At 40.0% G+C, this 13,211-nt stretch overlaps 1 long non-coding RNA gene across 1 annotated transcript in view; it reads right to left on the bottom strand.

Moving 5' to 3' along the window:
• Positions 1-13,001, bottom strand: part of LOC138785640 (uncharacterized) — a 65,542-nt gene extending 52,541 nt beyond the window's left edge. Inside the window, exon 1 of the long non-coding RNA XR_011362128.1 lies at positions 12,923-13,001. This is a non-coding gene — a long non-coding RNA (uncharacterized lncRNA). The remainder of the gene's footprint in view (positions 1-12,922) is intronic.
• Between the last annotated feature and the right edge of the window lie 210 nt (positions 13,002-13,211).

Here is a 13,211-nt window from a genome sequence, read left to right as displayed (position 1 = left end):
GCAACTGGACACCAAGACAATATGAAATTAGAAAGGGGAATTAAATCAATAGCCAGTCCACAAGGAGACAGCATGTTCTCTCCTCTGAGCTGTTAGCAGGTACCGGGTGCATACTGATAAGCTGATAAAAGGCTTATTCAATAGACTAGTAGCAAACACATGCTTTGTTAGAGATGACTTTTTAAGTCACTATACATCAAACAGAGAGTGTCAGCCTTTGAGGATAAACCTATGATGACTTGTGGTGCTCTTTGAACTCATACTAAGGCCCTGGGACTAGGAAAAAAGTGGCTATATTTTTCTCTAGACTCTAGAAGGATTGAGAGCTTCAAAGCAAAGAACTACCACAAGCAAGGGGAATGCATCGATTGAAAGAATCAGTGTGAAATAGTCTTTAATAATTACCAGAAAGCTAGAATCGACCGGTCTTTTGCTGAGCTATATTTTATCTTTATTGGATTAACTGTGACACAGTAGGTTATGTCAAAGGGAATCTACATGAATGCTGAAAGTAAATGTAGTGTGAATAATAGATAGCTGGCATTAGATGCAGCAGCATGCAAAGTTTTTTTTTTCTTTACCTGTGCAATTATCAAAAGTAAAGATTTACAAAAACAAAATGATCATCCTATAATCTGGGGACTTGCTAAACTAATAGGGTTGTCCAACGAGTTTTTGCCCATTTTTAAATTATGCCGGAACGAAAAAGTAATTTGTTTTCTAGAGGATGCTTTATACCAAGGGAAAGCAAGTGTGGAAGACAGGAATTGAATAGAAACATTATCAATAATAATTCAAGTATCTTTAAAAAAAAAAAAAAAAACAGGGACTTTAGGCATATTTCATATAAATGGTAATGAAATATCCGGGCTTAGCGTATAATAGAGAAAATTAGCTGCAGTGCACTGGAAAAAAAGTTGTTCATGTCAGTTCTGCCGGAGATGTTATCAATAATATATTTCTACATGTCAAGTTGTTATGAGCAAATGGTAAAATGAGGCTGTAAGTATTGACTTTAATACAGAGCTCACATAATTATTTACGTTTCAATGTCAGCGATCAATAGATTTGTACAGCGTTTCCTGATGAGGATTCACTGGTGTCCCTAAACAGTGATGGCAGCATCAGTAGTACTAGTAGAAGTAGTAGTAATAGTAGTTATTATATATCAGTTAAAAGGATATTAAAAATAAATAAATAAGATGCTGCTGGGTAGGAGGGAAAATAGAATAAAAACCTATACTTACCCAGCCATGGTCTTCCACTGCTCCCCCACAGCTTCCTTTATGGTCACTTTTCTTCTTTCTTCTTACAGCACCCTAAATGTTATTACCGCTCTGATCCTGTATCCTCTCTTCCTTCTCTTTGTTTGTTTTGCTTTAGGAATAACCATGATGCTATGCAAAGTTTTTAGCCCCCTTACTGATTTGCCCTAGTAATGCTCAGGCTGATGGCCAAGGCCATAACAGCTCTTCCACTGCACCCTTGCAGTGTCCTAGGGTAGTGGATAAGGGTGCTTACTGCATTTTGACCACTAGATGGCACTATTTCATAGGCTGAAGAATGCTGACAAGGTAAATTGACACTTGTAAGGGTCCATTCAAACAGAAACATTATCTGAGAGATTATCTGCAAAAGATTTGAAGCCAAAGCCAGGAATGAATTTGAAAAGAGGAAAAATCTCAGGCTTTCCTTTATGGCCTGATCTCTGTTATAGTCTGTTTCTGTCTTTGGCTTCAAATCTTTGGCAGATAATCAGTTAGATAATATTTCTGTGTAAATGGACCCTAAGTGAATGAGAGGAAGTTTTCCAGCCACCTCCCTGCTCTGGGCCCTTCCAAAGTTTCAGTCCAGGTTTGCCCTTTCAGGTACCAAGGTCTACTCCTTACCAATATGAGACCTGGCCTTTACTTATCTGGTGGAGAGGGCCATGTGCTTAGATAAGTTGGAGACTAGTTTCAGTTTAGTTCCAGTGAAAAAAACACAGAGCAAGGTATTCTGAGGAAGTACTTTCCAGGGCCTGTGCCCAGTGCTAGAGTGACTAAAGCCTGCAATTTAGTCCCCTTCAAATTCCTGCAAACCAGGCCCTGGCCTGCTAGAACACTTAATGGGTAATTTCTACAGGTGATGGTATTCCGCCTGTTCAGTTTATGGGGGATTATCCCACTCAAGTCTTCCAAAGTTTGAACAAGGATGTATTTCAAAGTGGTTGGAGACTTTTCTACAAGCTAATGTGCACCTCTGTCTCCTGCTCCGTTCCCTCGGGATAAGTTGAGGGGCTAGCTCTGCCCAGCCATGCAAACCTGGGGCCGATACTTCTGGACCTGATACTTGTATTGTGAAATGGTGATTGAAGGGTGGACATTACATATAATTAAAGATTTAGGCACAAAAGTGACTCAAAAGAATACCCTTTATTTTCCAATCACCGCTAAAAAAGTTATTAAAACGTAATTTTTAATTAGAGTACACAAATACACAGCAATAGTTAAAATAAAAGGATAAAGGTATAGGGATCTCTGTACAGTAACTGGCTAGGCTAATTAACCAATATCGCCATTTGTATTGTAGCCCACTGGCTATTGTAGTACCAAACACTCTTATCACTGAAGATTAAAAAACACGCTCTTCCCCCCAACATGTTTTGGCACTTAAATGTGCCTTTGTCAAGATGTATGCGTGCCCACACGGGTGTGTGCTGATATCTTGGGAGAGTTACCCACACTCTCAGCCTGGTGGCAAGTGCTGCAGTGGTATTGTAACATCAGCTCTTGCATGTACTATCTTGCACCCTTGGGTAACCACACACCCATGCATTAATCTGCAACTGCCGCAAACTGAGGGAAGTCCATTCCCGTCAATTTAACCCTTTAAATGCTGTGGTCGAGACTGCACCATGTAAATCGAATGACAGAAGGTGGGAGCTACCACTTTCATTCTCTGTACTGCTGTTCTAGTTACAGGTTATAGCAGCAGCAGACAGCCAGGACCATGCTGCAACTGCCAAGCATGGAGATTTAACTCATTACATTTTGTGGTTCCAATTTACTGTGGCATGCAAGTCCCCATGCCAGTCTTTTCTAAAGGTGGGGCTTAACATAAGGGGGACCTGGTACCTACCAGATTTACGACAACATACACCACAGAACTGGGCTAAGTTGTAGCTGAAATCTAGCTGATGGCATGGATTTCACTCTGAGGTGCATGGGTAGCAATGGATGGATCTAATTTATTAAGGGGACTGCGACACTTAATAAATTAGAAGCAGAGTAAAGCATGAACATAGCCTAAAATTTGAACCACTTCAACTATGTGACAATTTATATACTGTATATAACATTAGATCAGTTGGTACATTTAATTTAAAATAAGAAATCCGCCATATTTGGGAAAAGACGACAAAACATGTTTCATGGAAAATCTAATTAAGAAAGAAGTGTTGTGCCGAATATTTTTTTCTTCAGAACACTCCACAAGTGATTTGCTAAATTAGTTTTCACACTTTAAATGAGCTAAATTCATTAGCGAATTTCCAGTGCTCTGGCAACTGTATCTATACATATTAGATATATATGGAGGTCATGCTTGTTTATGATTTTGTATGCAGGGACGGGGAATGGAAATCATGCTTAATCTGTGCGTCTTCATATGACTGTTTAACACAGTGGCTGCATTTAATTGCAAGTAATAGGAATGTGATGATCATATTAAATGAAATAACCGGGGCACTATTTTGAGGTTTCAGAAAATGATATGATAATCATTTTTATAGCAGAAGCAGAGTACGCTTCGATCTTGTGTAGAAAAAAAAAAGCAGCAAAGGTTATTGTTCAGTGAACTGCAGTTTGCACTGTCATTTGCTGCAGCAGTTCTTAATTGTGCCTCATTATAGCAAGACGATCATTACTCTGCTTGTCTGTCTGATTTAGGGACCACTAAAAGTGTCTTGTAACAAGCAGCCGAGCTGTCTCCTATGCGGCAGTCCTTTGGCTCTCACCCTCATTACTTAGAATCTGTCCAATTATTTGTCATTAAAGTAATAAAAAAGAACGGCAGCAGAAAATGTAGGAGGTAATTGCTGGAGTCCTGCCGAGGAAAAAAAATGCAAACTGTTTTCAAGGCACTGGGAAGGTGACATCGTTAATTAAGTGTTAGAGAATATGCAAATCAGTCACATTCTCAAGAGACTGTAATAAAATTGAGAAAACATTATTATCACTTGGAGTAAAGACAAAGTTATTGTCACACTGGGTGGTTCAGTCATTTTGTAGCTGTTATAAAAGCAAATAAACCAACATGTATGAAGGTTTCTAAAAAGACTTCAACCAAAATTTGTTTTCTTTACAAGCGCTAATTGAGGTATTGCTATGTAGGCAGCATTTTAATTACCACGTCTGTCCGTTACCAGCAGCCAACTGTAACATTTACGCTGTAAAACTTAATTATAGCAATTTTCCAAAAAAGCCCGGTAAGGCACAGTTCACATCAGGCCCTCAGTTGCAGATACCATTTATTTGTCTACGGTGCAGTACGTGGTGCTAGTTGTTTCTGATAAAATGACAATCAACAAAACACAGTAATCACTGATCTCCTTGAGTTCAGTGATTACTGCGTTTTGTTGGTTGAATTTTCATTGCCCCCAACTAGCCAGAATCCTGCTCCACATTGACGAGGGGCAAATACCCCGAAACGGCTGTCTGTGGATGGAGGCCTGCATGGAGGCCTGCCTTGGCAAGCCCTTGTCATGATCGTAATACTCGCACCTTGAGTTAGATACTGACAAAACAGGGGCCACCCTGTTGTTTCCTTATTTATGTTCCAATTCTCGCAACTGAGTGGGACTTAAGGGGCTATCTTTCAGGGTGGTGTGGTGCTCTCCCCATCATGGAGGCACCCTGTGGCAACAGAGTAGAGATATCTGGCTATCCCGTGTTTTGAGACTCGCAACCAAGGCTCCACGGACACTTGTTTTGCATGATAAAATGACAGACACCACCATGGAAATTATGCACCATATTGAAGTCATTTAAGTCATTTGGGAGCCATTAGTGTCCACTATGCAACAAATCTGGCTTGGAATCCTATCACAAAGCAAAAAAATAGAAACAAACCAAATACATAAGTTGAATAACAAACCTGATCAGATTTTTATGAAGAGATAGACTAGTCATAGACTACAGAACAGCATTCGAGGTCAATCGGCTGTTTCTGACACCAGTGCCAGGGTCATACTTTACAGAACATTGGGAAGCCTCATCTAAAGTATGCTGTTCAGTTCTGGACATTGATTCATAAGTGATAAGGGGCATGGAGGATCTTTGGACCCTTTATTTCTAGGAATGCTCATTGTTGACAAAAGGTCTATGTAAAGGGACCAGCAAGCAGCCAATAAATGAGCAAATGTCTATTTGTCAGCTGATTGAATCTGTTGTGCAGCCTATTAAATGCATCATCAGCCACAAATTGCCATGTGTAAGCAGGTGATCATGCAATGAATGGGCCACACAAACGATGGTCGCACAGTTGTGCCTTGTAAGGACACAGCAAAGAGCGGTGATTACATAATTTGATGCTTGCTGTAGTCCATCTTCCCATGGTAAAGGCTGGAGCACCTGGCCCACAGAGTAGAAGAAATTAAGTGGTATCGCACCACTGCTTACAGTAACAGAGCTCAATCATAGTGCTGGGAGTCCCTGCTCTGTACGGTGTTTCCCACTCAAGAGGAGAAAGCTTCTGTTCCTAAGTGGGTCCCTTCTCTACAGTGACTGGGCTATGGCTCAGCAGTAGGCATTGTATGCCTCCTGCCCAGCCTGCAAAGAAAAAGTTAAATGGGTTATCCAGGACTTTTCAATAAAGCATTGCTTTGACTTCTGTGGGTGTTGTATGTTCTCTATATACCTTTATTATTTATTTTTGTTCTCAGGCTCAATCACATGACCACTTGCTTGTGATCTGTTTACTTGCTGTGATGACATGAGCGCAGCTAATATTGGAGCTCAGTAGAAACTGTAGCAGAAAGGACAGCATGAAATGAAGGAGAGCAAGGGCTGATAGGTCTCTTGTTGGAGTCCAAGACAGCAAGACAACAAGGCTAATTACTGTGTCACCCACAAGGTAGTTATCCTCTCTATTCTCTAGATATGCTCTCCTCAGCTTTTACAGCTTCTACTGAGCTCCAATATTAGCTCCACCTAAAAGGTCAGGGGTAAAATCAGTGCAAAATTCCAGACAGCTAATGGGAACAGGAAAGAGATATTGAATAGGACATCACAGAAAGTAAACAAATCAACAATGTGTAGACATCGCTCCTTAGTGACAACAGGAGGTCTCTTACTTACCTCTGTGCTGTTCAATGATCTGCTCTTATGGTGCGTTTACACGAAACGATTATCGTACAAATTTGCGCGATAACGATCGAATTTGAACGATAATCGTACGTGTAAACGCAGCAAACGATCATACGACGAACGATACATCGCGCATTTTGATCTTTCAACATGTTATCAAATCGTCGTTTGTAAAAAATTCGCAAATCATTCCGTGTGAACAGTCGTTCGCCGATTTAACCAATGTGTGAGATAGGCTGAAGCGTTCACAAAACGATCGCACAACGAATTTTTCCGTACGATATATCGTACCGTCTAAACGCTGCTCGTTATGAAAAAAAAAAACGTTACTCCGACATCGTTAATCGTACGATCGGGCCAATTATCGTTACGTGTAAACGCAGCATTAGAGGCAGACTCTAGTAGCAGAGCCTCAAAATTTCTAATGAATAGCACAGCTTTGACCAGTATAGGAGGGACATAAAAAGTATAAATTAAAAATAAAAATGCCTTTTTTCTTAATTATTACAATGCCCCCCCCCCCCCCCCCACACACACACACACACACAAAAAAAAAATCACCCCCTTTTCCTGTTTTACAAATAAAATTTATATATATATATATATATATATATATATATAGTTGTGCCTTGGATTGCAAGCATAATTCGTTCTGGGACTGTGCTTGTAATTCAAATCCACTCTTAAACCAAAGCAAATATTCCTATGAATACAGAAATACAGGATGTAGATACAGGATGGAACTGCAGATCCCCATAATGCAGTAGCGTAGTACAACAGGCTACAATAGAGAAGCAGGGCTGTTGTCAGAGGTCTGTGTGGTCACATGACAGCAATGGGGAAGGGGGGGGGTGTTAAGCATGGACCAATCATGACTGACAGACTGCAGGAAGCATGAAGGAATAAGCAGGACAGATGTGGGCACATACATGCAGCACTCTCTTCCTGGGGAGAGAGGGGTTACAGCTATGGAGAGATTACAGTCCTGTCCTCTATTGTAATCCCTGGCCTGAAGTGGATCTGCTATGATTTGGAAGGTGATGGAGACTTCCTGGGTCAGAGTACAGTGCTGTAGCCTGTAGACCCCGCTATACAGACAGTGCCCCTCCCCAACACGCCCCACCACCCAGTACAGGGAGCTCTTAAACCGAAGCAATGTTCTTAAACCAAGTCACAATTTTGAAAAACTGTGAGATCTTAAACCAAGTTACTCTTAAACCAAGGTACTACTGTATTTATATTAAAAGAGGGGGAAAATGCCAGAGTTGTAAATTTCTTTCTTACAATATAGAAAAAAATAATAAAAAAAAGCAATCAAAAATCTACATCTACAACTATGGTACAAATAAAAGCTGTAGATCATGGTGCAAAAAGTTATCCCTTAAACAGCCCTGTAGGAGGAAAAATAAAACATTTATAGGAGTCACAATAGGGCAACTTTAATCATAATTATTTGTAAAGAAAAGTATTACAGTTTTAAATATAGTAAAATCTTAGAAAAGCTATGTGAATGATGGGCATTGTTATATTCGGACTGACCTGCATATTTGTGAAAGTGCATTTATTTCCAGTAGTATGTGGAGAGATATCACCGGCACTACTCCTAGCACGTAATCGGGTTATGTGACTGGACATGTGATGGACTAGTGTTGATTAGTGGCGGGGGTGCTCCTTTAGAATGCACTTAAACATTGTGATACAATTTCATATAAAGAAGAAAAGCCAAGGGCACTCACCCGTCTGTTGTGAAGATTCTTTATTTCATAGTGCAATAAAATCACCAAATTGCACACTGATCGGAGCAGACGCCATCCTATATTATAGCGTGGTCATGATGGCCATTTCGCGTGCATGGACAAAGCGTGCATGCGCGCGAAATGGCCATCATGACCACGCTATAATATATGATGCCGTCTGCTCCGATCAGTGTGCAATTTGGTGATTCTATTGCACTATGAAATAAAGAATCTTCACAACAGACGGGTGACTGCCCCTGGCTTTTCTTCTCCATATGGAATTGCATTTATTTACAGTTTTACCCCATAAACAATATATTTGGGGGTTTTGTCAAATATTTTATTGTACATAATGTATTGTCACTACAAAGTACAATTGTTCTCTTACATGGCCCCGTAGAAGGAAAAATAAAAGAGTTATGGCTCTTAGAAGCAGAGGAAGAAAAAAGTAAAACTGCAAAAATTGAACTAGGGAGCCTGATACTGGAGTCTTATTGTGAGGTTTGTGTTAAGTTGGAGGCCTGATTCTGGGGTCTTATTCAGGGGTCTGTATATACTATATAATGTGTGAACACTGCATTTAGGCAGTGTTCACACATGGCGTATTTATTATGTTTTGCAAAATATTGGGAAAATAGTATCAAAACCGCAATAGAAACCCCATGTGTGAACACAGCCTTAGACAATAATTGGTAGTGAAAAGCCACCTGGATGATCACTGGATCGTTTGGGTGGTCACCCACTTTCAGTATTATTGTCAGCAGATCCTCCATGTTTACACGGGGCTAAGTTTTACACAACAATTAATGATTTTTAGGCATGCATAATCAGCTGATGAAGAAAAGTTTTGAGGTTTGTCAGCTGATCATTGGGTCTATTATTCAGGGCAATTGTCTTTTGGAATCTTTTATGTATCATTAAAAATCAACTAAAAAGTGCCCTATGTAAAAAAGCAATTGTTTGAGCAGCCATTCATTCCTGACTATTGTGGTGTGTTTAGACAGAGATTTATCTGACAGATTTTTGAAGCCACAGCCAGGAACAGACTATAAACAGGGAACAGGTCATCAAGGAAATATTGAGATTTGTCCTCCTCTAAAATCCATTACAGGGTTTGGTTTAAAAATTCTGTCAGATAATCTGTCTGTGTAAATGCGCCATTGGGCTGTGCAACTTGGCCTTTAAATAGGCACCACCTAACGCCAATAATTGATTTACTCTCTAGTGTGACTTAAGACGGCATTAAATCTGACTACAATTGGAAACTTTGCCATTTGCCCCTTTTATTAACTGAAAGACTGGGAAAAGTTGAAATGTTTTGTTCATAGCCATTCTTCAGTAGAGATGATTGAACATTGGAAAATCCTAGATTCAATCAAACTCAAACATTCCCAAACCTTCCGCATTAGATTGCTGATGCTTTCCCGGTCCGTGTGGAAGTAGAAGCATGCCCGGGGACTGCCTGGAATTCTGGGATTAAGCCTAGGTAAAAGGCTGAATCCCGGAATTCCAGGTGGCCCCCAGCCATGCTCCTCCTTCCCTATGGACAGGGAAGGCATCAGCAATCTGATGTGGAAGGTTCGGGAATGTTCGCGTTCGATTGAACCTAGGATTTTCCGATGTTCGATCATCTCTATTATACAGCACGATCGAGCAAAACTAAGCGTTATACCCAAATTAATATCCAGCTTGCTGATTCCACAGTTTTCTTTTACATTTCCGACCAGCCACCGGGAGATAAGAGACATTTCTTATATAAAAATTTACTTATTTCCATTTCTATATAAAAATTGACTTTCACAAAGCTCATGGGACTCGTCACATGACCTCCTTGGGAGTACATTGCTGCAAATCATCACTCATACATGAGCTAATCCATCTGCTCTAATTTCAGCTTATTCAATGTCTGCCACTTCTGAAGATTCATCATGGCTTCAGTTGAGACTGAAAAGGAATGTAATTGGTCCTTCAGTTTCTTGATTTCATAGATATTGGAAGAGCTCATGGTGTCTATCTCTATAACGCAGGTATGCAGTTCCAAGCCTCCTGATTACATGTAATTTCTCAGGAATTGTGAAAGTAATATGATTTCCCCCTTCAAGTCATATCATTACTAGACATGGGGAGCATTTTACAGTGTTGCTGTGCACGATTTCTACTTTTAGTGCATTTCAGCTTATCACCTTTTACCTTTATACTTCATTTACAATAAAAAGTTTGTGTGTATCTAGTGTTGCTGACCAGCAGCGTACAATTCTCGTGGTACTATTGTAGGGTCTCTGTCTACGCATCACTCTATCTCCCTGGCTGATGCTATGCTGCTTCCTCCTTTAAGGCAGTTCCTGGTCTGGCCAATGGAGGCTGCCCATGTGCTCTTTCTGCAACTTATAGGGCCAGTGTCTCTGTGTACCCCACCAATTCCATTTCACCATCTCCTTTTAAAGGCTGCCCCGCCAATTCTATAATGCCTGAGCAATATTCGTTTTGCCATAGGGAAGATGTGTGTTCCTGCTCGGCTATCCTGACCTTTATCTGTTTGCCTGATGTTGCCTCTGCCTGACCTATTTTTCCCCCACTGACCACTGCATCTCTACCAAGTGGCTGTTTAAATCTCCTGTTGCTGACCAGCCCTACTAATCTGCTAGATATGCTTTCTGCTACTGACTGTTTAACCCACACTGGACTATGCTGTGCAAGCTGCTGAGCTATTTCATCTGCCTCACCCCACCAGGGCTATTTAGCCGGCTGGGCCACCCACTGCCCATACTGTGACCACTGTTAGGAAAGTGGTCTGGTACCTTTTAGCAGCAGAAGTTCTGCTTTCACATCCTTGAGCAAGATACCTAAACTCTACATAGGATACTTAAACAACACACCCGAATTCAACATTATGTATAACTGGTTGTGTAGCACAGCAGGTTTATACTTCTTGGTGTGTATACCTAGATTAATCATACATAGCATTGCTTCTATTAAAAAAAAAAAATCTAAAATTCTGATTATTTTGTGCTACCACACTTTAGATTGTCTATAAAATAAGCTTACCTCCCCATGATCCAATTGCGATCCTTGCCTTCTCCTTCTCATGGCTTCAACAGGGCTGTCCTGTAGCCATCTGGCAGCAGACTTGGTGTCGGCATTTCACTCTACAAAACCCTAATAGTGCCAATAGGATACCCAGCCAGGTGGACTTGCACATTTCACCAAACAAGAAGGGCCATAAGCCCAGAACACACCTGAGTGGGTTCCCAAAAAAATAAGTATAAAATATAACTTTTATTGGCTTGATTAGAATCTGTTGGTTAATCTTGTGGTCATTTTTAAAAAGTACACCCCACTATTTCTCTATGTTATCACATGTTCATCCCAAACTTAGACTACCGACTAACTAAAGGTATTAGAGTTTAATGCTATCTAACTCAAAAAAATAAATTGATGGGTGATATTAAAAACTGGTCCGCATAGCCCCTCAACTAGTTTCACTAGCACCCATTTGGGATTGTTTGGCATTCCATTCTGTCTGATGACTTCTGGTCACAGTTGCCTGTGATTGCGTTCTCACAGTGTTTGGATGCTATTGATGTTCTTGTGCTTCTGACCTTCCCTGCCTGGTGTTCACACTTCTACCTCTGGTTATTAATTGACTCTTATGTTCCCTTATGGTTGACTTCTAGTTTGGACTTTGACTACAATACTGGTTCTGATTCTGCTCCTGAATTTCCTATCTGGTTATAACTCAGTCTGACTATTCTTCCTAACCCAAATTAGGTCACCTGCACTTAGAGCCCTACTACACAGAGCAATAATCGGCCAAATCAGAATGCTTCAGGCGATTATTGCTCTGTGTACTAGAGAGACGATCAGCAGATGAAACAAGGCCTCTCTTTGCCTTCTTTGCACTGATAAGCCGCTGTTTTGTCATCTTTTGCACCATTCAACAGCTTTTGTGGTATCATCCATTGCATTATCTCCGGTCCCAGTATCTGTTGGTTAGCTGCTAATCTTGATCTTATCACCAGTCAGAATGAACATTTGCTTTGTATGTTTTTCTTGCAACTGCTTGCATGTAATATTATTTGTTCTGTCAAGAATCTAAGCAGTAAAAGTCACAGTTAGGACCCAGGAAAGGTGACTACTACAGGAGAAGTCCAGTTCTGCCATTTAGTGACAACCATATTGTGTATGTCCATGTGGCCCTATGATATGATCCTGAATCATTTGTGAAATGGTAAAAAGGTTGACTATACATACATGATGAAAAGGCACTGGGAAATTGCCTTCTCCTAGGAACAATGCATTGTCAAGTAAGAAGAACTGTAACTGCATTGTCAAGTAAGAAGAACAAAATAAAAGAGAGAGAAAATATTCAACTTCATTCCAAATTCCTTTTAAGCTGAAGTTATACCTTAAGTATGTAGTCCCCTGCTGATACATTGTAATTTTAGCTGCATAAGATTTTTAGAGGGTTTTTTGCTGTGAATGTGTACACATTTCTCATATATATGCATGTATGCTGCAAACAGAAACATCTGCTCAAATATAAATGATTGTTCATAATTAGCAAACAAAACAGTAATTTCTGTGGAAAATTGCAATTTTAGCTTCTTCCTTCTGTTCAGCGAATTAAGGAAAACTGTTATTTGGTGAAACTAAAAATTAATATACCAGAAAGCAGGAAGTCAATAAAGATTTCCTTAGTAAAATTACAGAACATTCATTGTTAAGGTGGAACATTGTAAAGTTATATGTATATTGCAGCCACTGTATAACCAACAGTAAAAACATTAACAGTAACTCACCAAGTAGTAATATCATCTTAAATTTCAAAGATTTACTTACTTATTTCCTAAAAAGACATGCTGATATGGCGGCTAGTGTTGGTTTACTGCCTCCAAACTGCTGTTTTCTTTTCTCTGCAGTCAGCAACCCAGGCTTCAGCTGAATAGCAGCCTATCAGACAGACTGGTTGCTAAGGATACAGCTACAGACATTAAACCTGTCCATAGCAACCAGTCTGTAGTCTTAGTTTGAGATGATGTATTTCTGCCTTATCATATGACATATTTGTAAAGGGGTATGTTCACAGTTTTTACACATTTTTTCTTTTAAGATGATGTACCCAAAGACA

The sequence above is a fragment of the Dendropsophus ebraccatus genome, chromosome 3 (genome assembly GCF_027789765.1).
Source record: "Dendropsophus ebraccatus isolate aDenEbr1 chromosome 3, aDenEbr1.pat, whole genome shotgun sequence".
NCBI lineage: Eukaryota > Metazoa > Chordata > Amphibia > Anura > Hylidae > Dendropsophus > Dendropsophus ebraccatus.
Note: the sequence above shows the minus strand (reverse complement) of the source record. Positions and strands in the feature narration are given on the sequence as shown.